This window comes from Brachycentrus maculatus, unplaced genomic scaffold, assembly GCF_059751285.1.
Source record: "Brachycentrus maculatus isolate JH-2025_06_01 unplaced genomic scaffold, ASM5975128v1 h1tg000004l, whole genome shotgun sequence".
Classification (NCBI taxonomy): Eukaryota; Metazoa; Arthropoda; class Insecta; order Trichoptera; family Brachycentridae; genus Brachycentrus; species Brachycentrus maculatus.
Window position 1 is genome coordinate 2,819,208 of NW_028280759.1, and position 27,000 is coordinate 2,846,207.

At 33.2% G+C, this 27,000-nt stretch overlaps 1 protein-coding gene across 2 annotated transcripts in view; it reads left to right on the forward strand.

The window, feature by feature from the left end:
* The window catches only part of Asap (ArfGAP domain of ASAP), a 139,714-nt gene that overhangs the window by 70,551 nt on the left and 42,163 nt on the right, over positions 1–27,000 (forward strand). The gene's annotated exons all lie outside the window — the stretch shown is intronic.

Sequence of the window (27,000 nt, forward strand, 5' to 3'; positions counted from 1 at the left end):
CATAAACGATTTTTTATTCAGCTCTACAACCGTCTTACGTCGAACTTGTATTGTACCTCTTATTGAGTTTTAGTTTATTTCACACGACTAGTTTCGAAAACTACAGATGTTTTCGAAAACTAATGTTTTTGTAGTAACCTGTCGATGAAAATATCTGTTGTATTAGAAACTAGTCGTGTGAAATAAAACTCGATACGTGGGTATAATACAAATAATTAATTATTAAAATAATCAACATGTCACTCCACAAAATTAATGCCAAATGAATAAATAATATACGTAAGAAGTGGTTAGTCTCAAAATTGAAATTGCACGCTACGTTTACGCACGAATCTTTTTGCAATCTGCTTCATCAGATCTACCACTTGATGATTTTTTTGTGTTATAGTCAGGTGTGACAAAAAACCTCCGCCATTTTACCGTTAATTTTTAGTGGAAAGGTGGGACTAAACTATGCGTTAATATTAACGAATTCAATTTCGAATAACCCGTTTAGCATCTGTGCAACCATGGCATCTAAGTCGTATTAAATTGCATTTGCAAATTTAATAGTTCAGCACTTGGATATCGTGTGGAGAGCATCCTTCGTTATACGTATAATATTATTATCGTTAGCTCTAGTATGGAGAAGCTATTATTAAGTTATCATTAATTTACCGAACATTTCGTCGAATTTGGTTTTACTGTGCATAATTTCTCGACAGTTGAATCGCTAACCTCTAATATGTTAAATACCGACTTTATTGATGTTTGTATTGTCTAATCTGCCGAGAACGCGGAAACACTCAAACAAAACAATATGCAAAGTAGGATTACTTTGTGTTCATTGAAGTATTCGACTAAAATACTGTGAGATTAAATATGTCTGTCAATATTTATATTATGCCAGTTAATAATGTATTCATAAACATACAAAGGCTTTTACTTTATGGAAGATTGTATGGGTAAAAAAATGTTTTTTTAAAAGATTTTTATTGATATAAAGAAGTTATCGAGATGGGAATTGGGAAGTCTATGTCAGGGGCGTGCATTCCATATGGGCAGAAAAACTGTGCCTACCCTCTACCTTGCTTGAGTGCCATATGAGAACAGAACATTGTGCCTACATTACCTTATTCTTCATCGCCTACCGTGACGTAGTGTTTTAAAATGGTGCTATATAAATTACACAAAATTATAATTATTATTGTCACCTTACTACTTATTACTCCTTCTTATAAGATTAAAAAACTATGGACGCCACTGCTAAACCCTTATTTTTGTAGTAAGTCAACCTTTGTTAATTTGTCCCTTTTTATTATGTGATACTGTATAATTTTCTTCTTGTTATATTGTATATTGGTAATATATTCCAATACGATATTCCTCTAATTGACCTTTGACCTTTGGCGAAATTGTTTCGATATTCTGATATATTTTTCTTTATTTTTATATAACATTGGAATCTCATATTTCTCTGATTGTCCAATACCACATTTATAAATATATAAAAAAGAAATGTTTATCAAACACGGCTGAAATAATCTATCCCGAATGTTTTCTGTAAATATTGCGGACGAAATGTGAAATGTAAACAATGCACGATTTTTAAATGTTCTTGGTGTATATTTTGCCCCGCAAATGCAAACAATTTGTTCAAAGCGCACAAAAGAGGAAAGAAAAAGTATGATCTCACGGTGAGCTTTAGCGTAATTGGAGATGTTATCAAAAGTGAGGCAAGGCCGAGCGATGGGAAGGGGGTCGCCCGAGGTACGCGGTGCGCACTGCGAACTGTGCACTCTGTGCACCTTGTAAAGTAGGTAGCACGTCGCTACACGAACGCTTCCGAGGGCGTTTGGTGTAAGTCCACAAATAAATAAACATTGAATAATTAGAATTTTATTATATTTTCCGTGTTATTTTTTTCAGTTCAATTTAATTGCATTACAACGTAGTATTTTCATAGATATTTTTTTTTACCGTAGATTCTTTTCACACGAATGATATATTTATAATTCTATATCCATAAAAATCAAATTACTTCTGTAGATCATAGTTTTGATATTTACAATATAAAGAAGAATGTAAAATGATAAGCCTTTCACTTTGATTCACAGTGATGTATTTTTTGTGATAAAAATATAAATATATAATTTGTATTTAGAGGTTAATATAAATAAAACATAAAGCAAATAGCACGTTGCGATATTCCTAAATTTTAATGTGTTCTAAGGACAATAAAGAACATTTAATGAAATGTTTAAATAAAATATGAAATAAACGTATGATTTATTCAGTTATCAACTATTTTATTTAAAATTACCTATTACTGTATTAGAAACCCTTTTTACTGTTGCAAACAGAACATATTATCGTATTTTTTTATTATTTATTTCAGTTTTACTTGGTAAACACCACTTTTTCTTGAAAATCTATTGTGACACGTGCTTCGATCCATTCCACATCATTTTCAAACACCAAATAATAAACGCCGATTTTTCACCACACCACCGATACGCGTGTTTTTAAATATATTTTATTCGGGTGGATTTTTAGTATCTTAACGATCTTGATATTCAATACGATATGTTTCTTCGTAACCATTATTTTTTTAGCTGATTTTATGAAATCGAGCTCAGATTCATAAGCATGATCACTATTTTTGTGTCTAGTTTTATTATTGCCAAAGTCAATCAATATCTTTAAGTATATTATTTCGAGAAATAAAAAAAGCGGTTAAACAAAAATTAAAAATAATTAATAACCAAATAAACATTAGCCAAAGTCCCATTTTTAACATTTTTCCCATAAAATCAAACCCAACCTAAACAGAGTTATCCCCTTCCTTGCTCTCACCCCTCCTTAAAACACCATTACCCCCACCCCTACCCTTTTGAAACCCAACAACTTGTTCACTGTTTATTTTTATATATATATTTAGTAATAAATGTAAACCTGAAGAGGGCAACAGGTTGTTGCCGAAACTAGTTGGTAAAATAAAAATGTGAGTGGATCAGAATACAAAGTATTTTTATTTCTCGAAATAATATATCAAGATGATCCACAAAGTTAATGCTTTCAATATTCAAAACATAATATCTTTAAGACTCATAATAACTTACACTGATAGAATATCTATTGCTTTTTTTTTCTTTCTCAGATCACAAACCAAAGTCTAGTGACATTAATTGTGCACTGACCATTAACACCTTTTGGCTATTGATAAATAGTTTACATAATGGGTGACTTATACTCATTGACTTTCGTAGCCTCTACATATTGCAATCTCCCAACAATGGCACTCGTACACGGTACGAACAGCCACACACTAAGCGATGAACAATGAGACACAATAATTGAGGCAAGTATTCACTCTCGTTTGTCCGATTACTTATTACGTAGGTACTCTTTAATGGCCGCTGTAACACGTGGACGATTGTTTCCAACGTACGTTGAGTAGGTTTTTTTTTTATATTCCACATTGTTTCACCTGAGAACTATTTATTCTGACGTCTGAATGAAGTGTTAAAAATACGTGTTGCGTTTTAATTGATCAGTGGATATTACGCGCATTAAGCCATCATTACAACATTTCACATAATTAATAAACTTATCATATTAAAAAAATAACCTATTTTTTTACTCTCGTCAGTAAAATATGTTTTTTGAGACTCATGTATCCTTTTCCGTTTATATTTAACCTGTTCCATACTAAATATCGGTAGCTGCTAAGTACCTACATAATGGATCGTAAGTTCAAAATGTCTAATGTTCAAGATACTCAAATTAATTATTTTTTTACAACATTTTGAGTGTGTCCAAATACTTGTTCACCAAATCTGGATTATCTCCAATTACAGGAGTTATTTTCATATTATTTTTTGACATCCCATCAAAGATGAAGAAGAATATGGAAGTCTGGGCATTTACGGGGCTAAACCATATTACATTTAAACCAGCCTATGACGGTCGTCAGCCCCGTAAATGCCCAGACTTCCATATTCTTCTTCATCTTTGATGAGATGTCAAAAAATAATATGAAAATAACTCCTGTAATTGGAGATAATCCAAATTTTGTGAACAAGTATTTGGACACACTCAAAAGGTTGTAGACATATTGTACATAAAAAATACATATATATATATATATATATATATATATATATATATATATATATATATATATATATATATATATATATATATATACATATACATATACATATATATATATATATATATATATATATATATATATATATATATATATATATATATATATATATATATATATATATATATATATATATATATACATATATATATTTTTATGCGGTGCAAGGGGGTTATCTTGTTAAGTTTTTAGAGATGAAAGCAGAGTGAACGCCGTTGGAGTGCAATCCCGCAGACGCATGTGTGGAGAATAGTTGTATGACAGAATAAAAAATATGGTTATACACGTTAATATTGTGGTTTTGCATTTAAATTTAATGAGTCTAAAAATATTAATAAAAAAATAACTTTTATATACATATAATTAAGTGACATAGATCTTCATTTTAGAGCAGGATTTTTTTAAAAGAAAGCGATTGTTTTCACTTCCATATTCTTCTTCATCTTAGATGAGATGTCAAATAAAATAATATAATGATTTTTTCTTAGAATTTTTGCTGCCAGTCTTTAGGAAATACGTAGTTGTTTATAAAATTATAATGAATTTTTTTGGACATACAAATAAATATGACATGGCCGAATGATGCGATCTATTTCAGATCTACCCACTCCCATTATCCATTTTTTTGCAAAGCACCTAAAATTGAGTGATAGGAATATCTCTTTTTATTTTTTATAACTTTAACTTTTTTTTATGGAAGCAGGTTGTACAACTTGATTGCATAATAATCAAAGTTCTTTTGACCAAAAGAGGTATGTCTTAGGTTTTGTTTGATATGTTTCTGTGTTTTGTATCTTTTATTAGTTTATTAGAAGTTTTATTAGTTTTCTGGAATGACTTGTTTATGAATAGCGAGGTATATACCAAGGTAAAACTTATCACACGTCGCACACCAAGTTTCTCTGGCACGCGCACATTTCAACTGTTGACCTCCGGCACGGCTAGCCAATAAGTGAGTAGGTATTTCGGTAACCAGTTACAGTAAGCGGTAGCCGATGACGATCTGTGTGGATTATGGATACGAGTAAACCGAGAACGGAGATTACAAGCCTCACTTACTTTCTGTTTGCCGCTATATCCATTACTCTAAGGGTATATCCGATCGTTTTACCATGAAACTCGCGATTTTCGTTGAATGGTTTGAATGAATGTAAATACGTTTCAATTTCAGTTGTTGGCAATTTCAGTGCCTGTATTACGGAAATGTAATATTCGTATGCCGGTATTTTATGGATTGATCGTGTGCGTTTCGTTCATTATTGGCATTTTATAGCATTTTAGTCATTAACTCATATTTCACCTATTTTAAATTCTGAAAATATTTTTCACACTTTAATGGTATATTTAGTGCTTATCTACAGTTTGCCATAATTTTGTGTTTTTTATTTATTTTTTAAAGTATTTAATTTTAATAAATAAAATAAGACCCTTATCCGCACCCCAATGGTGCATAGGGCACTGCGTCATATAAACGCAGTGTTATCTTGATCGTTTACACATGAAGGAAAGGTGATCAGCCCTCCGCTTCAGGTACCAGTCCATGGTAATATTGAATAAATATTACAGTGAAAAAATCACTTATATTTATTTTACCCCCCTTAGGAATCGAACCCGGGACCTCCAGAACGGTAGCCGAGCGTGCTGACCATTACACTACGGAGGCGGACAAATTTAATTTTAGAATGGGAATTTAATTTTAGAATGGGAAATATTTGTGCCTTTGCGAGGCCGATGTCGTGGAATGCTATTTCGCCAGTAGTTAGAGACAGTGAGACTGAGATGATGTTAATAAAAAATCTAATGACGCATTTGTATGCTAAATCATTTCCACAATTTCCTTTTTTCCGATCAAATCAGAGTGTAGCGTCCTTAAGGTAATATTTTACGAAAATGGCGCTATAAAAATTATCCAAATTATTTTTAGTATTATTATACTTAAATATTTCAATCTCATACTATTTTATTATTAGAAATAGGAATTAAGTTGTGTTAGAGTGGGCTCGAACCTAGAAACTCTGACTTAGAGTCCGCGACACTAACCACGGGACCATTACTCAACGCAAAAACTAACTAATATCCTCTATTTGATATTTTTAATTGAAACTGCAAACACGTCGATACCTTAAAATATATTTTTTCTTTGTGATAAAAACTATTTTTAATTTTTAAAAAAAAGTTTTTTACTTGTGTCTAAAACAGGGATTCGATGTACAGTCATGATAATACCACACTAGAGTTTAACCCGTAGTTGTAACATTTGGAATACGTTTAGTATTTTACATGAATAATATGATCGTTACAGAAATTACCTGACATTTTCCCTTTAAAGTTTACAGTTGGGTTACACAAAGTTTGAACTAGCCACAGGACAGGGTTGACTCCGTGTGACCTCGTGTCTGAACTATGTACGCCTGAACTTCAGTGTTATATTTAATTCTGAAGTTCGTCCATTATGACATCGAACGAGCTTCAGGTGTCGCGTATTATTTAACTTTTTTAATCCGTAAAAGTTCCAGGGTGGTGATAGTTTACGGGATACATTTTAATGTTGCAAATGAGTTTTGTTTTAAATATATGAATTCCTAGATTGCTTCCCTGAATCGTGGTCTAGATTTTTTTGTTAGAATCCTTTAGTCGTCGGCTTCCAAGGTAATATTACCAGTTCGTTCCTTCTACAGTTATCGTGCTCATACCCCACGGATAAAAAAGATGTAATACTCTTCTTATCATTCATCGTTTACTTTGTGTAATAATACTTTTAAAAAAAAATTAATGTGTCTTTAAATGTACAAAATATATCATATATAGACTATTGACATCATTAAATTTCATGGTTTTGATTGAGTTTATCATGCCACGTCATATTTTCCTACTCAAACATCCGAATATATTTATTCGTTAGCCCATTTTCTTATCATCTATTTACCCCACAATACTTTTACCCTTTTATATAGGTCTCAATTATACGGTGTTTGAAAATGATGCGGAATGCATCGGAACACGTATCACAGTAGATTTTAAGAAATAATGGTATTTACTAAGTAAAACATCAATTAAAAATTGATAGATTTTACCACAAGGTGACTGCTTTTTAAATATTATCAAATATAATATTTCCACCCACTTATTTGGAATCCTACGGATCGCATTTTAACGAGAACCAATCTACAGTCCTCTTACGAGAGCTGTCTTTCGATCCTGTAATTTTATTCCTGTGTAAAAGAATGCATGAATATATATCCTGGTTCTACTGTACTGTTGTTTTTCTTGCTAATTTATTTTACACTCTTAAATCTCTCTGGCCATATTGTGTTCCCTTATTAGTAGTAAAATGTGTACACCTATGATATTGACGTGCGCTTACTTACGCTTCGTGGTAATTTAAAAAATAACACACACGTAAAAACTTACTAACCTAATCATCACGCCGCTTCCCCGTAGGCAGAGAGAATAGAATGCCACACCAATCTGTCTTTGCACACAATCTTTGCCTATTCTATATTCATGCATCTCCCCATACGTACACGCCATACGTGCACGTATAGTCTGGATTTTCCTGATATCTGTAATATATAATAAAGATATATATATATATATATATATATATATATATATATATATATATATATATATATATATATATATATATATATATATATATATATATATATATATGTATATATATATATATATATATATATATACATATATATATATATATATATATATATATATATATATATACAGTATCTACTCAATGAATTAGGGCCACCCATTATTTTTTTGAATACTCTGAAATCTTTTGGATTATTATATTTATTTTACATAAATACTTTAAGTTTTCTATTGACATCTAATATCATGTATATTACCTTCAATAATATGTAAAATATACCTGGATTATTTAAGCCTTTACAAAATTTCAAACCCTTTTTCTGAGAAAGGTCCCTAATTAGCACAGGTAGACAGATAGTTGAAAGTTCAAAAAATAGTCCTATCTCATTTATTAGTGAAGTTTCTTGAGTTCTGGTTGTTGTTTTGTTCAGAGAGGTTATATAGTTATCGTGTCTTGTGAAAAAAACTTAATTTTTAATTTTAGTTCATAAAGTATAAAAAAAAATTGTAAACACAAGTGTTTTTTTTTTTGAAAAGGACAAAATGGGAAAAAGTAAAGACATTTCTGAGGAAAAAAGTCTAGTGTTATAGTGCTACTGAAATTAGAAATACTATCTAATAGAGAAATTTCAAAAAAAGAAAACGTTTCTCGTCAAACAGTGGACAGAATTTCAAAATCAATAAAAAATCAGTCACCCGCCACCAGCAATCGGCGAAAGAACTGTCGTAGGATTAGAAAAACAACACCGAGGACTGATCGAAAAATCGTTCAAAGTGCCTTAGAAAACCGTAGTGCATCAGCAAAAACATTAAAAATAAAATTGGTAGAAGAGGGTATAAATATATCGGTATCAACACTGAGGCGACGTCCTTACGAAGTAAATCTGAAATGCAGGCGCCCTGTAAAAGTACCAAAATTGACACCACGAATGAAAGCGGATCGATTAAAATGGGCCAGGCTACATCGAAATTACTCGGTAGATGATTGGAAAAAGGTATTTATTTAAATTGAATTTTCAACATATCATTTTAGTAAATAAACTTATATATTTGAATTAAACATAAATTTTCATTATTTTTCAGGTCATCTTTAGTGATGAGTGCCGGTTAGAAGCCGTGACAGAGAGCCGTCGATTCGTCAGGAGAACACCAATGGAACGTTACAATGAGGCCTGTGTGGTAAAAGTTATCAAACACCCCCCTGCAACAATGATATGGTCATGTATTATTAACAATTTACCTGGGCCGTTGTTTTTCGTGGAAGGAACAATGAACCAAAATTCCTATAAGCAGGTCCTCGAACGAATTTTATTGCCCTTCTACCATACACTCGACCCAACAGAAGGTCCATACACCTTCATGCAGGATGGGGCACCTTGCCACCGGGCTAAATCAATAATAAAATTTTTGTCTAACAAAAATCTGCCTTTGCTCCCCTGGCCTGGAATTTCTCCGGACCTTAATCCTATAGAAAACGTATGGAGCATGTTAAAAAATAAGGTATACTCATTTCCAAATCCGACAGTAGACTGTCTAAAAAAAATATTCAAAAAATTTGGTCAGAAGACGAAGAAATAAAAAACATGATAAAACAGTGCATTTTAAGTATGCCAAAAAGAATTGAGGCAGTTATTTCTGCCAAAGGTGGAAATACTAAATACTAACTATATTTATATGAAAATATATGCATAATTTAAGCTTAATAAAGTGTTCATGTGTAAATAAAATTCAATGTTGTTTTATTCAAGGTTTTCTCTGAGTTATTCCTGTTTGAATTGAGAAATTGCGCGAAATTCTGCGTGGCCCTAATTCATTGAGTAGATACTGTATATATATATACATATATATATATATATATATATATATATATATATATATATATATATATATATATATATATAAATATATATATATATATATATATATATATATATATATATATATATATATATATATATATATATATATATATAATCTCCCGTTAACCAGGTTACTAATGTCCGATATTGACACTGATTCGGAATCCAGGTAAGATATTCGAGACACACAATAGTGGTCTAACAAGTTCTCGGAATGGTTATTATGTTACGCATCTCCCGCAAAGGTCAAAGCTTTTATGATTACTCTAGAGTTGTAGAATGCTCGGAACGCTCACCAATTGGCGATACTAGAAATGTTACCGAAATTAGTCTTTGTGTGGATGTAAAGTAGCACTTCTCCAAGGGCCGACCTCTAACGGTGTCCGGTCAGCTAACGGTACTATTACTACTCGATGGACCCTACGCCCTGAGACTGTATTGACAACCTTTCAGATTGGTTCTGTAATCATTTTGTGTATATTTAACGTTTATTTTTAGTTCGGAAATGATGTTTTTTCCTTCGTATGTAAAAAAAATCCGGTGTTTTTCCCCATTGAATCTACGAAACAAGAAAACTACGCACCTGCTTTGTTTTAATATAAATATGTATTTACAAGGCATTGAAATGTATTTTATTTAATGGTACTTCATGTTTTATATTTATTTATTTAATATTTTATTTATTTATTTGAGAGTCCCCCCAGTGAGAGGATGCTTTTGCCAGTGTCAAGTCTTATTTTTATTGACAAACAAAATAATAATAATAAATAATAAAACAATTATTAAAAAAAACATACATAGTTAAAATGCGTTTGGCTTTATCATTTTACAAATTACAAAAAAAATACAATTTAATTTATTGTACTTTTAACATCTTATACTAGTTACGCTGTGTGCTTGGAGAGGGACTTACACTCAATGTTTATTGTTTATACTTATAAGTGATATCTTGAACACTTTTTTTTCATTATATATATTTTTTCATTCAATATATATTAAAGGCATTAAAAAAAGTATACTCTGTAACTGTAATTACAATCGTAGACCGGTTTCAAATCAAAACGTTTCTCCCGCAAGAATTTGCAGACGAAGTTGTTGATGTGTTTAAAATAAAAAATCTAATCATCAGTCGTTTTTTTATCGACATTTTGCAATGGAATTTTACTGTACATAATTATATTACGATTAGATTGGGCTATTATTAATCTTTTAAGAAATCAACACATTCTTTCTAGTACACTCGTCCGTTTGACTAATTATTACCGGTTTTATCGCGCAATCCAGTGTATAATACGTCGGCTTACATATTGATTCGTAGTTTAATTCGTAGTACAATAGATTCTTTAAGGCCCAGTAATCAATGGCCCGCAACTTAATTTTCTTTAAACCCAGGTAACATTTAATGGAATTGATTTTTCGTCTCAAATCACCGTTTTTGCAGTGAAAAAATAACTTTTTCTTCGAAATATATATATATGGTTTTGAAAAGAAAAGAGTTATTGAAAGGTAACGAGTTAAAAATTATAAAAATATATATCAATATATGTATGTATATTCTAAAAGTTCGTCAATATTTTGTCCGTCTCCGTGGTGTAATTGTTAGCGTGTTTAGCTACCGTGCTGAAGGTCTCGCGATCGATTCCCAGGTGGGGGGATGAAAATAAAAATAAGTGAATTTCCCTTTCATATTTATTTATTTTAACCCTGGACTGGTCCATGAAGCGCAGGACTGATCACCTTGCCTTCATGTAACGATCAAGATAACACTGTGTCAATACGATGCAGTGCCCTATGCACCATTGGGTGCGAATAAGGGTTAGAAGAAAATTTTTCTTAAGTGCGCAGAGACACGGCCGGCTTCTCGCGCAGCCGATCGCTTACTCAATAACCATTTTCTTGCAACCTACACGCGCTATTATTACCTAAAGAAGGTACACGCGCTATTATTGACCACCCCTCTTTGCGCAAATCGCATGTTACCATAGTGATTATATTCTTTCAGACTATTGGTTATATAAAATGTTTCGTACCCCTTAGCGCAGGGCCCGGGCAGATGCTCCGCGCTAGGTACTGCACCACTAGTACAGCCCACTCTCACAGCGTGACCCACTTTCCTCCCTTTGTGTACGCTGAAAATGGGACGAGGACCTACCACCGCCACCGCACTCGAGTAGGGCCAGAGGATAGGACGTGACCAGTATTTTGTAGCTATTTCGATAGTACATATTTGCGCGCTCTTGAAACAATTTATTTATTATTCTTTGAATCTAATCGACCTTTCAATCGATCTTAGCTTCCCGCATTGCCTTATCATCTTATTTGAGTAAACTTACGGTAATACATACACTTGTCTGCCTCCGTATTGTAATGGTCAGCACGCTCTGCTACCGTGCTGGAGGTCAAGGTTCGATTCCCAGAGGTGGGGGGTCAAATAAATAAAAGTGATTTTTTCACTCTAATATTTATTCAATATTACCCTGGACTGGTACCTGAAGCGGAGAGCTGATCACCTTTCGTTCATCTGTTAACAATCAAGATAACACTGCATTTATATGATGCAGTGCCCTATGCACCACACAAAATATATATATATATATATATATATATATATATATATATATATATATATATATATATATATATATATATATATATGTGTGTGTGTGTACAACATAATATATTTTTTAAATTTGTGGACAACTGAAAATGTATAAATTCGTTCGGATTTATTAAAACTTTAGGATCAAGGTTCTATTATTGGTTTTTATTTGGATAAATGATTGTCTCCTCTGATGTGTTTGTTCTTAGCAATAAATGCTTGATTGGTTTTTCATTTTTCTTAATCTTGGTTATGTGAAAATATTAGTTAAAAGTCACGATAATATTATTTGAAATTATTATAAGGAATACAAATTTTAAATTGATTCTTATTATTTATTTTTTTGATGAATTATGAGGGGGTGTTTGATTATTATTTTGTATTAAACAAATATATGAAGAACATATAGTACGATTAGCATTACATATTTCTGATGCTAGCACAAAAAAATACTATAAGTATAAGTAATAAAAAAATGCAAAACATCTCAATATAGTTGAAGAATATGGATGTCTGGGTATTAACAGGGTTTATGACCTTTCATAGGGTGGTTAAGTGATCACTTTACACACGTGCAACATTCACCACTTAATTATTCTGTGGACAATCCTAAAATCATAATATTTTTGTTAAAAACCCGTTCGTTTGCTTATAGAATTACTATTTTTTCCCCTTGATTGAGTAACAAATTAATATTTTTCATTTATATTAATCGATCTTATGGGAGTATTTAATGAAATTGCGCTCTATACATTAACCAAACCTATTCGTATTATTATTAACCCAGTCTGATGACTATTTTGAAACCTCACGAATTTAACTAATCAAGACTGCTATACTATTCTGGCGGATATTTATTATTACGAGTCAATATGTTACGTTAGGGGTTGTTCAGATGATTGATGTGAGATTCCCTGTAGAAATTGGTATACCGCATATAACGTTCACACATCGCCCCACAATATCGCGTTTCCTACCTCAACTGGGAAAACAAAAAGCAATAAGCTTGCCTTTCAAGTGATTTAGTACCGTAAGGGCGTTTGTGCACTACACGGAATTTTACCATCCGGCAGTCCGGTTTTGAAAATAAATGCGGGTACGACAGTTTAGCGTGATCGTATTTACGCGCAACGTGACCACACACTGATCGAGCGCGCCGATCGGAAGAAAGAAAGACAAAAGCATAAGCCAATCATCCGTTTATCATGCTAACTGATGTGCCGGACGGCAAAATTCCGTGAAGTGCACAAACGCCCTTAGCATGATAAAACGGAATATTGGCTTGTGCTTTTGTCTTTCTTTCTTCGGATCGGTGCGTGATCACGGTGCGCGTAAATTTGATCACGCTAAACTGTCGTAGTCGCTTTTATTTTAAAAAAAAACGGACTGCCGGACGGTAAAATTCCGTGTAGTGCACAAGCGCTCTAAGACGTGAAAGCTCAAATTTTGGTGGGTGAAATAAAACCGAGCCTATTTTTCTCCGCCACTTTTCTAAGTACTGAGTGGTCTGCAGAAACTGGGCTATAGCTAGAACTATCCATCAACATAATGTGTGGAGTGGTGCTGGCCTTATAGGGAACTGCGGTCCGGGTGGTGGTTAGTGGAGAAGGTAATTAGTATGCTGGTGGTGATGTGGGGAGAATGTTGCCCGAGGCGCTGCTAGTACTCGTAGGATGAACCGAATAAATTGCGTTAGTCAGTCACGCGCGGTCGTCGTTCTCGTGAACATTGTAGATGAAAACTTTCAATACCAAATTAATCCACTTCCTCCGAACAAACTATGTTCAATAATAGATTATGAACCATAGCATATTATATAATTAGACTTTTTTTAACATCAATATTACCCTGGACTGGAACCTGAAGCGGAGGGCTGATCACCTTTCCTTCATGTGTAAATGATCGAGATAACACTGCGTTTATATGAAGCAGTGCCCTATGCACCATTGGGGTGCGGTAAGGGTTTATTCATTTATTCATTTTTTAACATCTCAACATAGATAAAGAAAAATTTAGAAGTCGGGGCATTTATAGGGCTTACGACCATCTTAAGTTTGGTCAAGTGATCATTTTGCATACGTGTAACATTCACTAATTCTACCCATGATTGACAACCACGCTGCTAAAATTTTCGAAACATATAGATACATGTTACGAATTTGATCAATATATCTAGAAGTTTAAAAAAATTTAGTAGTGTGGTTGTCAATCACGGGTACAATTGGTGAATATTACACAGTGATCACTTAACCAAGCCTAAGACGGTCGTAAGCCCTGTAAATGTTCAGACTTCCGTATTCATCTATGCTGAGATGCCAAAAAATAATATAGAAAACAATTATTTTTCCTTAAATACACATTCATAATAAACATCAATTCAACAAAACACAATTATACTCGTGCGAGTATGTAGCAGTGATTTGAGTCTTGTTCCTGTGACCTTATCTTGGATATTAAAGATCCGATGCAGGATGTCCACTGTGTAATGTTCCGTCCCATTCTGCCCATTTCCAAATCATATTTCTTGTCCCTGTCTGCATTCCCTGCACGCCCCGGCAGTTGGGATAATCACGGGATTCACTGAATCATCCAAACGTCCAGTGAAGTGACCATTTGATTGTTAGTGCGAGGCAGCTTGCTGTTAAAATCGTGCTCGATTTTTCCAACAAGTTAGTACCCGTGGAAAATCCCTTAAAAATTTGAAAACAAATTTCTGGCCCAGCACGTGAATGAGTTATTTTGAACAAATTATGTTTTAATATTATGTGATTTCAAATTTGATAAATTTGTTTAGAATATTTGCAGCTTTTCATAGATTTCCTTTATTCTACGCAATAATGACGTACCAACTTAATCTCTTAATGAATAAAATGGTAGCTATTTAATTAAAAATATTAATTTTTCTTCTTTTTACCCTCATCTGCACCTAATGGTGCATAGGGTATCCCATCAACTGATGCAATTTAAGTTGATCGTTAATTATATGAAGGCAAAATGATCTGTCTAACGCAGAATTATTGATAATAGATAATAATACTTTTCTTGCTTTGGTTAATTGAACAGAATATTATATTGAACTTTCCTGAAAAATGTCTCAGTTTTTAGTTTTGATAGTCGGAGTGTTATCCCTTTATGCAAAATCAAATACTAACAGGGTAGTTCTACTTTACAAAAACATACGGAAAATTATATTATTCTTTTATTTTAAAAATAAATATTAGTGATTTTTTCACTGTCATATTTATTCAATATTACCCTGGACTGGTACCTGAAGCGGAGGGCTGATCACCTTTCCTTCATGTGTAAACGATCAAGATAACACTGCGTTTATATGACGCAGTGCCCTATGCACCATTGGGGTGCGGATAGGGGTTTTATTATTTTTATTATTATTTTAAGGATGCGTTGAAACCATTTTAAACCTTAGGCTATTATAGATATTTGATGCCTTAGGGAAATACGATTAAAACTAATCCAATGTTTACTAACCTTCTCGATTGCAAAACTTTGTACTAAATAATTTGCATATCTGACGCTGCTTGTGAACCCGACTGAATATTAAGTATAACATGAACTTAGTAGTATGTACATTGTGCATCGATTGAAAAAAAACAGTTCACTTTTACCTTCAACGCGTGTCTCTATAATTGCGCTTTTTTAATTAATTAAAACGCCTCGCACTTGGCTGCAATTTGCTGTATGCATTGCTACACCTGCCACACTTTTTGCCTTTAATGTTTAATTCTTTACCTGCGTATATTTTATGCTTCCTTCAAGTGAAATCAGAATTCATGTTCTTTTTTTTGATAATTGGTTTAATTTCGTTTTATAATTCAATTTCATCGCGTGTTTGGTGAACGAAAAAACCTTATTGTTTTTATTACAGAACGAGTTAGGGAAATCGGATAGTGCCGATATTTATGGTATTTTTTTTCGGAAATCCAAATATGCCTGAATCATTTATATTCTGATGATATCATTTGATTAGGAAAAAAATAAATACTGAATTGGAAGATTTTTATAAAAAAAACATTGTTTAAAAAACGGATTACAACAAACTATTTAATTAACACACATTACGTTGTACCCCAACAAATTTTAGTATTCTATCACCGGCGGTGTCCGCCTCCGTAGTGTAATGGTCAGCACGCTCGGCTACCGTTCTGGAGGTCCCGGGTTCGATTTCCAAGGGGGGTAAATAAATATAAATGATTTTTTCACTGTCATATTTATTCGATACTACCCTGGACTGGTACCTGAAGCGGAGGACTGATCACCTTTCCTTCATGTGTAAACGATCAAGATAACACTGCGTTTATATGACGCAGTGCCCTATGCACCATTGGGGTGCGGATAAGGGTTTTATTATTATCACCGGCATAAAAATGGCGAAGAATAAATGGGATAAGAACTAAATATCGTGGGCACACTGGCAAACAACGTTAACTCTAAAATGCCCGTTTAAATAATCCCTGTTCTTTAAAGCTTTTAGCCTGAATAAAATACCCGGTATTAAACTTAAAGTTGAATTTACTTTTAAAACCACATAAATATGACGTATCAAACTACTTAGAGTATGTTGCCAGTTTATAGAACGTTAAAAACTTTATAATCCGCATCATTTTGTCAAAAATTCATATTTTCGAGTTGACGTTTTTAGCCAGTATACCCACTATATGTTGTGTTACATCTGTCATTTTTTTCTGATTTTTAAATTAATGTATTTTTTATACTCGAGACGTTTTCCCTATTTTCAACAAAATTCGATATTCACAACATTTTGAGTGTGAATGCTCAGACTTCCATATTCTTCTTCATCTTTGCTGAGATGTCAAAAAATAATATGAAAATACGATATGTCTAGGAGTATTTCAATATACTCCTAGACATATCGTTATGCATTATTCCAAGCCCTAGACGTATATTTTGTCAAAACGTGGAATTTCAAATTGGAAATATGAACGAATGGCTTGAGTATAAAATACATTCATCTAACAATTAGTCAAAATATTCTATAACACCACAGGTAAACATGCCTCAGGCAATTTTCATTTTATGAACTGTGTAACAATATCCAAAGTGAAAACCTGTTTCATAGATTTTTATTTTTTACATTTATGATGGCATTTTTTCTGATATCAAACAATTTTAAGTATTGCGCAAGGCACGCCCTGCATCCCTCCTGGCCGCCCTTGACCTACTCCGGGCCCCGCCCCGCCCCGCCTACCTTCTCCGCCGGGACCCGCTGCTCGCTGCACGCTCCGCACCTCCTCGGATTAATGCGCTCCTGGTCCCAGTTCGGAAAATAAGCTCCGAAACCTCATAAATTAATAATTCTCGACATCGTCCCGTTTCTTTTATCGTTTTTTTTCCCTTCTCTATGTTGCTGAAAAAGGGCTATAAATAATTCAAGCATTCTGCATGTCGCTAGAATAATATATTTCAGAAATATGCTTTCTGAATTTTTATCAAATATCGTGCAAGCATTGTTAAATATGTGAATACAGTAAAACCCCGAGTTGCGTAACCTACGACTTACGTGAATTCGCAGTTAATCTAAATCATGGAAATCCCTGAAAAAACATTTAAGGGCGGAGCGCGAAATTGTGTAATATTGTTTACTTTTTAGATCTTGTATCTTTACGCTTATCAATTTTATTCGCATTTCAAAAGATTTAATTTTCTTACAACTTATTATACTTTAAGCGCTCTTGAAATAGTATTTTATCAAAATGGCTATAAATTATCTAAAATTATTATTATTTGCAGTCTGTAAATTCAATAAACTCCGTAAAAAATCTGTAAAGCAAACTAACTAACCGTCACGCCGCTTCTCCGCATGGGTAGGCATAGAGAACAGAACGGCAAACCACTATTCTTTGCAAATCACCTCTTTGCAATTCACGCATCTCCCCATACATACTCGCCGGATATTCTGACCCTTGTCCTTTCAAGTATTTGAAATCCTTGATCATGCCGAGGTTTTCTCGGTCTTCCGATATATAATAAATTAATGAAAACAGTGAATTTTTGTTATTGTAAATCTAGCACTTACAATTCATCATCTAGTTTATGATGAATTATACCTACTTATTCAGTTTTTATTATTATCTTTTTTATAAAACATGTCAGTTTAGTAAGTACAATAAACCCCCCTATAACGATGAGGTAGGTACCGCGTTATCGTAGGTAACATTATAAGGGGTGTTTTAAGTTAGTATTTTTACATTGTAACCAGCAGTAATGACTGAAATGAGTCATTTAAATTTAAAATACAATTTAAGAATACTAACTCCTATAAACTTCCCTCCGATAACGCGGTACCTATCATAACGTTATAAGGGGGTTTACTGTACCTATTCGGAACAACTCAGTCGGCATACCAAATGGTTTCCGCCCCTTTCGCGATCGTATAAAATCATTAAATAAATTATTTGGAATCTCGTTGCGTTCTGTCGTTATGGAAATTGATTGATTGAATGCGCAGTCCGGCGAGGCGGGGTCAGTGGCCCGCAGTCCGCAGCGGACAGGAAGCGGACAGCGGACAGCGGACCAAGGTGGGAGTTGGTGACAACCGACGGCACAATACGATCATGATTGTGTCGGATTCGGTAGCCGAGTACTTTGCATGCAAATGCGTCCGTCTTCCTTGGGGCGAGCTGCACGAAACATTGTTTAACAGAGAAATTCATCATTATATATAAATACACAGTACATGACAAAATACACGTGGAGCCGATACACACAACTATGTTTGGAGTAAAGTCCTCACAATATATTGCCTATTCCCGAATTAACCAGCTACCTGACATATAAAATAGAACCCAGTCAGTGATCCAAAATGAATGGACTGAAAAAATACTTAATGGAAAGATATTTGAAATTGTAATTGTAAACACCTGTTTTTTACCACTTGAGTTATATTTATGTTAAAATAAATAAAACTCAAGTGGTAAAAAACAAGTGTTTTCATTTACAATTTCATCATGTCTTACCACAAAGTGAATGCCGAAACAATAAATAAAATGAAAGGTATTTGCGTTAGTGATCAGTTATGTTTTCTCATTTTTTCCTTTAAACATGCTTACCTCATGTATTTTATATGCCTATTTACTTTACCTTTATTGCTTTATATTTTACATTTTACCCCGTGTTTTCTTATTTGTTTTTCAGTCTTGTTAACCTTAATCCCATGTCCCAAAATTAGTAATGGAAATTACTCATCGGAAATATTATATATGTGACGTACGTATATAATATGCTTAAATAAATAAATAGTTTTAAATATGCATTAGCAGTCCTTTTACTTTTTTCCACATGACGAGATAACAGTTAACCTCTCAAAGTTTAAATCACACCCGTTGAAATAATTTGATTCGTTTTCATTTTATTTGTGCTAATAAGTCTAACTATTTATTTTTCTATTCTTTTTTTCTTTGAATGATGCGGAATGCATCGGAACACGTGTCGTAATATATTTGAAGAAATAATGGTATTTACCAAGTAAAACTTAAACATGTAATTATAAATAGATATAGATTATCAAAAAAAGACTGCCAAATGAACAAAAATGCAGTCTGTTTCGTTATCTTTGTGTGGTTTTAACTGATATTTTCGTTATGAAAAAATATATAATCGATATCTGTATATAACCTACCTCCATATTTATAATAAATTCGGGAATGATCATTCTTAAATCGTTTTACTGGTTGTCTCAGAATGCTTGAGAAAATATCCCATCCTATCGCTGTATCCCAAGAGATCTTTTTTGTCACGCAAGAACCGATTTTTACCATAATTGAAAAACAGCTAATCAATGTAATATTTTCAATGGTTCAACCGATAATATTGACATTAGTCGATTATTCGCATTCTATTGTATTTAGTTACCAACCTACTTAGTTTAGTTTAAAAGAATCCACGAAACAGGAGTTTAATTGACTTATGTCAGTTTCTTATGACCGCTTCATGAGCTGAATAATATCCACAAAACGAGTCTGCTTTAAACCCTAAGAGTTGAAGCGTTTCTAATTAAACTAATTAATCGTTATATTCTTGAACTTACTTACATTTCCACAAAGTGACTTCACAAGCTCCTCAACATTCAGACCGTTTATGGTAAAATACAATGTTAATTTTTAAACGAAAGCAGATTTGGCATGTTTTCCTTTTTAGCTCATTTATAGTTCTCTACGACAATTATTTTTTTCTAAATATGCATATTTGGGCATTTGCGAGTAATATTATAACAAACAATTTGTCATCCACATTAATCCTTTTTTCTTCTATAATTTTTGGTAATCGCCTTTTCTTTTCTACAAAAATTTTTTTTACAATATTTTAAGTGTCCAAGTACTTGTTTCTCAATCCAATCGAGAGCGATTCACATGTACAGTGTCATTAGATTGATGATATATGTAGGACTTCCAAAAATTTGAGTAATGTCAATCATGGGTAGAACAGTGAATGTTGCACGTGTGTAAAGTGATCACTTAAACTAGCCTATGACGGTCGTAAGCTCTGTAAATACCCAGACTTCCATATTCTTCTTCATGTATGTTAAGATGTCAAAAAATGTAATAAAAAATTGGTACATTTTAAAAGTATCTATTCACTTTCAACATTTACTAGATTCAAAAGCCCTTACATAGTATTTATTCTATGTTGGTGTAGAGCTCTCGCCAGCATCCTTACTTTTAATGACTATTATGTAAGTTATACGACTTAATAGTTTAAGCTAGATTTATTTATTACCCTTTATCACATAATAAGAAGAAAGATAGATTACAAATGAACCATTAAACCAATCACTTCATGCTAATCTCACGCTAGTCTAATAAATTTGCTGACACCAATAATAATTTTATTGCCTGTAGATAGCGTTGATCAGTGTGCCATCTGTTTGCATTCATCGTGTATAATTAATGAGTGATAAATATATTGTTTATCTCGGTAATTGTAGCGACTAGCAACGCACTCGTAAAGTCGCGATGCATTTCTCTTACCAGCGAATACAGTTCAATCATTAGTGCTTATCAGTATCGAGTATGATAAGATATCATATTTTTGTAATGGTTTTGATTACGCCAAGTAGGCGTGGTGTCTGGATTTCTCTGATCATGCCATCGAATTACACGTGCATCATAGGAGTTTTGTTTTAGAGTCAATACATATTTTCATTAATTGATTTTGCAATCACTTTGTGGTAATACCTATCATTTACTTTAGCGGGACCGATAGCGTGGAATGCTCTTCCACCAGTAGTTACAAATACAGAGAGTGAGATGATCTTTAGAAAAAAAAGAAAAACAAATTAATTTTGCTAAATAATTCCCACTATCTCCTTTTCCATAATTCATTTACAGTGAAGCACCCTTGAGGTAGTTCTCGTATTTTACGAAAATGACGCCACATGAATTATCCAAATCTATTATTATTATTAATCCATTTTCATTTTTAAGTTTAATCCCGTAAATTTTACTATTTTTTTAATCTATTTTGACACGTGTATTTCGATGCATTCCGCACCATTTTAAATAATAGTGTGGAATGCATCTAAACACGTGTCACAATAGATTTGAAGAAATAATGGTATTTACCGAGTAAAACTTAATTTAAAAATCAATATAACTTACTGTAAAATGCATTTGTATGCAGTAAATTTATTTAGCCGCGTATGACTTTTTCACACGTGCAAACTTAAAGCACATTATTATGAATGATATTTTTTTACATGTAGATATTTTATGTGTCGAATAAAAAACACCTCGTCGTTCACCATAAACGAATGTATGCCACTGTGAAAAAAATGATCTAATTCCATAATAATATTCTAACATAATCTTATGATATTTCGCCGGAAATGGTGCGAGTAAATTGTTATGTAACGCCAATTTGTCTTCAAATGAAAATCTGTTCACACATTCCACATTATGCTATAACGATGTTGGTGATTTATGCCACGCAATCGTCGTATGATCTCCACATTGATGATTCATTTGTCTCCGTGCACCTACTATATTTTCAGCGAGCAAATTACTCACTGAGATTCACACTTTCCTTTCATACGTTCGCTCTCATATGTTTACCTACCCAACCATTGTAAACAAAATATGTCATATTCAAAATATTACTGGTTAAATATTATATTAATTTTAGTCATATTCATGGTTGTTCGAGAAATCTTTCAGGATTTTAGAGATTTTCGTCTAGTTGTGATAATAGCAAATAATATGTCGATATTCAAACAAAATATTTTAATACCCCCAACAAATATTTAAGATTATTTATTGATATCTCAACATGGATGAAGAAGAGTATAGAAATCTGGGCATTTATAAGCTTACGAACTGTTATTCGTTGGTCTAAGTGATCACTTTATACACTTTCGTAACATTCACATTCACCGTTTCATGATTGACAATATTCAAATTTCGGCTGCTAAAAATGTGTCGGGTTGTGGTCCCGTGGTTAGTGTCGCGGACTCTTGAGTCAGAGTTTCTGTGTTCGAACCCACTCTACCACAATTTGATACGTATTTTCAATAATGAGCCGCTCAGGCTCACAGAAATAGTATGAAATGGAAGTATTTTTGTAAATAAAAAACACAAATACTTCTCTTAAAAAATTTATTTATGCTTCGATTGAAAGGATCTACTGTATGTTACATCGTATGGTTTAAATCAATAAGTTTGTTTTAGAAGAAACTTTCGTGAATATGTAAGATTCATTCCGAAATATTTTACACGCTTAGAGATGCTTGAAAATATAACTTTCAACTTTTATTAAACTTATTTTTAACACCAGTTTTTTTTTATTTACTTTATTTTGAATGTATCCAAAAAATCTTGATAAACAAATCTTCTAAATGATCCAAATCTAGAATTTATGAACAAAGATTGGGCACATTCAAAACGTTGTTAGAAATATTACGTAAAATGAATTTTATTTTCGATATTTTGCGAAAACCAACCCTCCAGTTGCATATTAATCTTAGCAACATTAAATTGAACGAGTTTATCGTGCAAATAATACGCATTTAGAGTGTTGTTAAACCAACTATTCGCTGGCAAAACTTTCCTTTCACGTTTGAGTCCCAATTCAACGTATTTCATGGACGAACCCATTAACTCGGTCTTATAAAATATATCTTAGGTTCTCCAAATCAATTTTAAAGTAAAGCCGTGAATTTTCAACGAGAATCGTTTTAATTCTGCCGAGCGGAGATAAAACGGAGCAGTCTGGCGCGAGGCGGCTCTACTTACCGCTCCGAACTGGGCTGAATTATTAAACATTCCAGCTGGACGGACATCTCTTTAAGTGGATTCTATGAAAAACACAGCCATTTTAGATATAGCCTCAACTTCAACATAAAGTATTTATTAAATAATGAGCGACGAAATTCGTCTTCTCGAATCAGGGCTGGACTCACACAAGTATTTTTTTCCCCTCTTTATTTTAAATGCTTTTTTTGCATTACATGACATAAATTCAAAAACAAAAAATATGAATAAAATATAAATACAAAAAAAGATCCCACAAAGGCATGGCCTGCGTGTGGGTATACAATATAATAGGTCATAGTAAAGGGTATAAGGGTATAGGTATTATAAGTAGAACTAGAATAATAGTGTTAATATAAAATACAAAAAATACTTGACTATCAGAAAACATTTTTTTTAAATAAATTAAAAACTTAAAAACATAAAAAAGATGAAAAAGCAAAAAATAAAAGTTAGCAAGTATGTACTAAAGGGTCCGCCAAATAACTTTTTTTTTTTGAAAACAGGGCGCAAAACATCGAGTGTAGCTTCGGCTGTGTGGCACGTAGCGCCGTCCTGTTGAAACCAAATGTTGCCAATATCCTCCTCTTCAATTTTTGTGAACAAAAATCCGTTCAACATGGCCCGATAACGATCGCCATTGACTGTAACGGCCACTCCTTGCTCATTTTCAAAGAAAAATGGCCCAATTATGCCTCTGGACCAAAATCCGCACCAAACAGTGACTCGTTTTGGGTGTACCGGCTTTTCAATGTATGCGTGCGGGTTTTCTGTGCCCCAAATACGACAATTTTGCTTGTTTACATACCCGCCAAGATCAAAATGAGCTTCATCCGAAAAGATGATTTTTTTGGCAAAATCGGCATCTTCTGTAAGTCGATCGCAGGCCCACTCAGCGAAGCGAAAACGCATTGGATGGTCAGTTGGCTTCAACTCCTGAACCAATTGGACTTTGTATGGCGTCATACCAAGGTCTTTATGCAAAATTCGTCTCAATGATGTCTCCGAAATGTTCAATTGTTGAGAACGACGGTGAATTGATGTTGATGGCGCTTCACGCACACTTTCTGCCACAACATCGATATTCTCGGGTGTACGCACTGTTTTTGGCTTTTCACGCTTTGGTTTATCGATGAGGATGCCAGTTTCTTTCACTTTTTTCACAAGATAACGAACATACGGAGCTGACGGTGCTTCTCTTCTTCCAAAAACCGTACGCAATTTTCGCACACATTCTGCAACATTACCATGATTTTCAAAGTAATGTCGCAATATTTCCCAGCGTTGTTCAAGCGTATACACAACCATATTCGCTCAGCGGAAGGATAAAACTAATTATCTGTCAAATCAGACATGAGCTAAGTGTTACCATTCACGAAATAAGCACTAGTTGAAAAAAAAAACTTTAGATGGCGGACCCTATACAAGAAAAAGGAGCTTAAATCTGTCTCTTCTATGATCAATCTAAGCAAAATTTTAGATTTGAAGAGACAGATTTAAGCTAATTTTTCTTGTAGTACATGCTTGCTAACTTTTTACTTTTTACTTTTTCATCTTTATAGTATTTATTCATTTATTTAACTAACCATCACGCCGCTTCCACGCAGGGTTTGGCAGAGAGAATGGAACGCCACACCAGTCTGTTTTTACCAACAATCTTTGCCTCTTCCTTGATGCATGCATATCCTAAGAAACCCGCCGATTATTCCGACTCCTGACTTAACTGACCACTTTCAAGTATTTGAAATACTTGATCATGCCAAGTTTTCCCTAGTCTTCTTCTGATGCTATATCCAACTACATTTGTCTCATAAATTTGTTTTTCTGTTCTTTCTTCATTCATTCGTTTCACATGCCCAAACCATTTCAACACACCATCTCTCAATTTTATCGATAATGCTTATTTCAGCCTTACATTCTTTCCTTTGACTATCATACATCGTTTTCTTGCACAGTCGTTTGAAGTTATGAAATTTATTCATAAGTTCAATTATGAAATTAGGGGATTTCTTACTTCAAGGGGTCTCCGAATCTAAACAGGTTAATATATCCTTGTATCTGCAAATTCTATTTTTGTTTATTTACTATATATATATATATATATATATATATATATATATATATATATATATATATATATATATATATATATATATATATATATATATATATATATATATATATATATATATATATATATATATATATATATATATATATATATATATATATATATATATATATATATATATATATATATATATATATATATAAATAAAACCCTTATCCGCACCCCAATGGTGCATAGGACACTGCTTTATATAAACGCAGTGTTATCTTGATCGTATACACATGAAGGAAAGGTGATCAGCCCCCCGCTTCAAGACCAGTCCAGGGTAATATTGAATAAATATTACAGTGAAAAAAATCACTTATATTTATTTGACCCCCCTGGGAATCGAACCCGGGACCTCCAGAACGGTAGCCGAGCATGCTGACCATTACACTACGGAGGTGAACACTATATAGGTATACTAAATAGGGTACTAAAATTACAGGTTGACTTTAACCTGTGATTTTCGCGCTGGAAACTGCAGTGCCATTTCTGCAAGTGCATTTTGTGTTTATTTTGATTTGTGTCCATTCAAGGACAGTCGGGCGGGGAAGATCGAGTGTTTATCTACTTACACAACGGCGCTGAACTTATAAGGAAACCTGCAATGCCGTTTAGAAAGTTATGTACGACTCTCAGCGAGGTTTGTCGCGACATGTTTCTTCGCTTTTTGGGAAATGGGTATCATCCCATCATCCGAGAATAATGTCAAATAGAAGGCCTAGACCTACAATGTAGTCCCTGGGGCATATTACGAGGGGCGTACAATCCCGCAATAAACGATGTAGGTAAAACAAATGTCATGTTGGGAAAGGATACGTATGGCGATCTATCTTCTCTACCCGTAGGGAAAGAGTATGATAACTGTACAAGGAATGGATTAGTAATATCTTGGAAGCCGACGACAAGAGAATTCTAAGAAAAATAATTTTAAAAAATCTAGACAATGATTCGGGGAAATAATTTATAAATTCATATATTTCAAACATAACTCATTTGCAACATTAAAATATATCCCAACTATCGCTACCCGGGAACTTTCACGAATTAAAAAAAGTTAAATAATACACGACACCTACCATACACATACCATGTTCGCTTGATGGCATTATGGACGAACTTCAGAATAGGGTATTATCACTCGGGAGGAATATCTAAGTTAACATACTCAAGCTATAAAGAATTGTGTGACACTCGTTTTGTGTTTATAACAGCCGATATAAGGTATATTTTCATTCATCATTTTCTTTTGCAAAATAAGCCTTCTTAAAAACGCTGTTTTCGTAAGTTGGTAACGAATGACGTCACAGAAACGAATCCACACTACTACTATTACAGCTCTATAAGACAGATACAATAAGGGATAAGCCCCATAACAC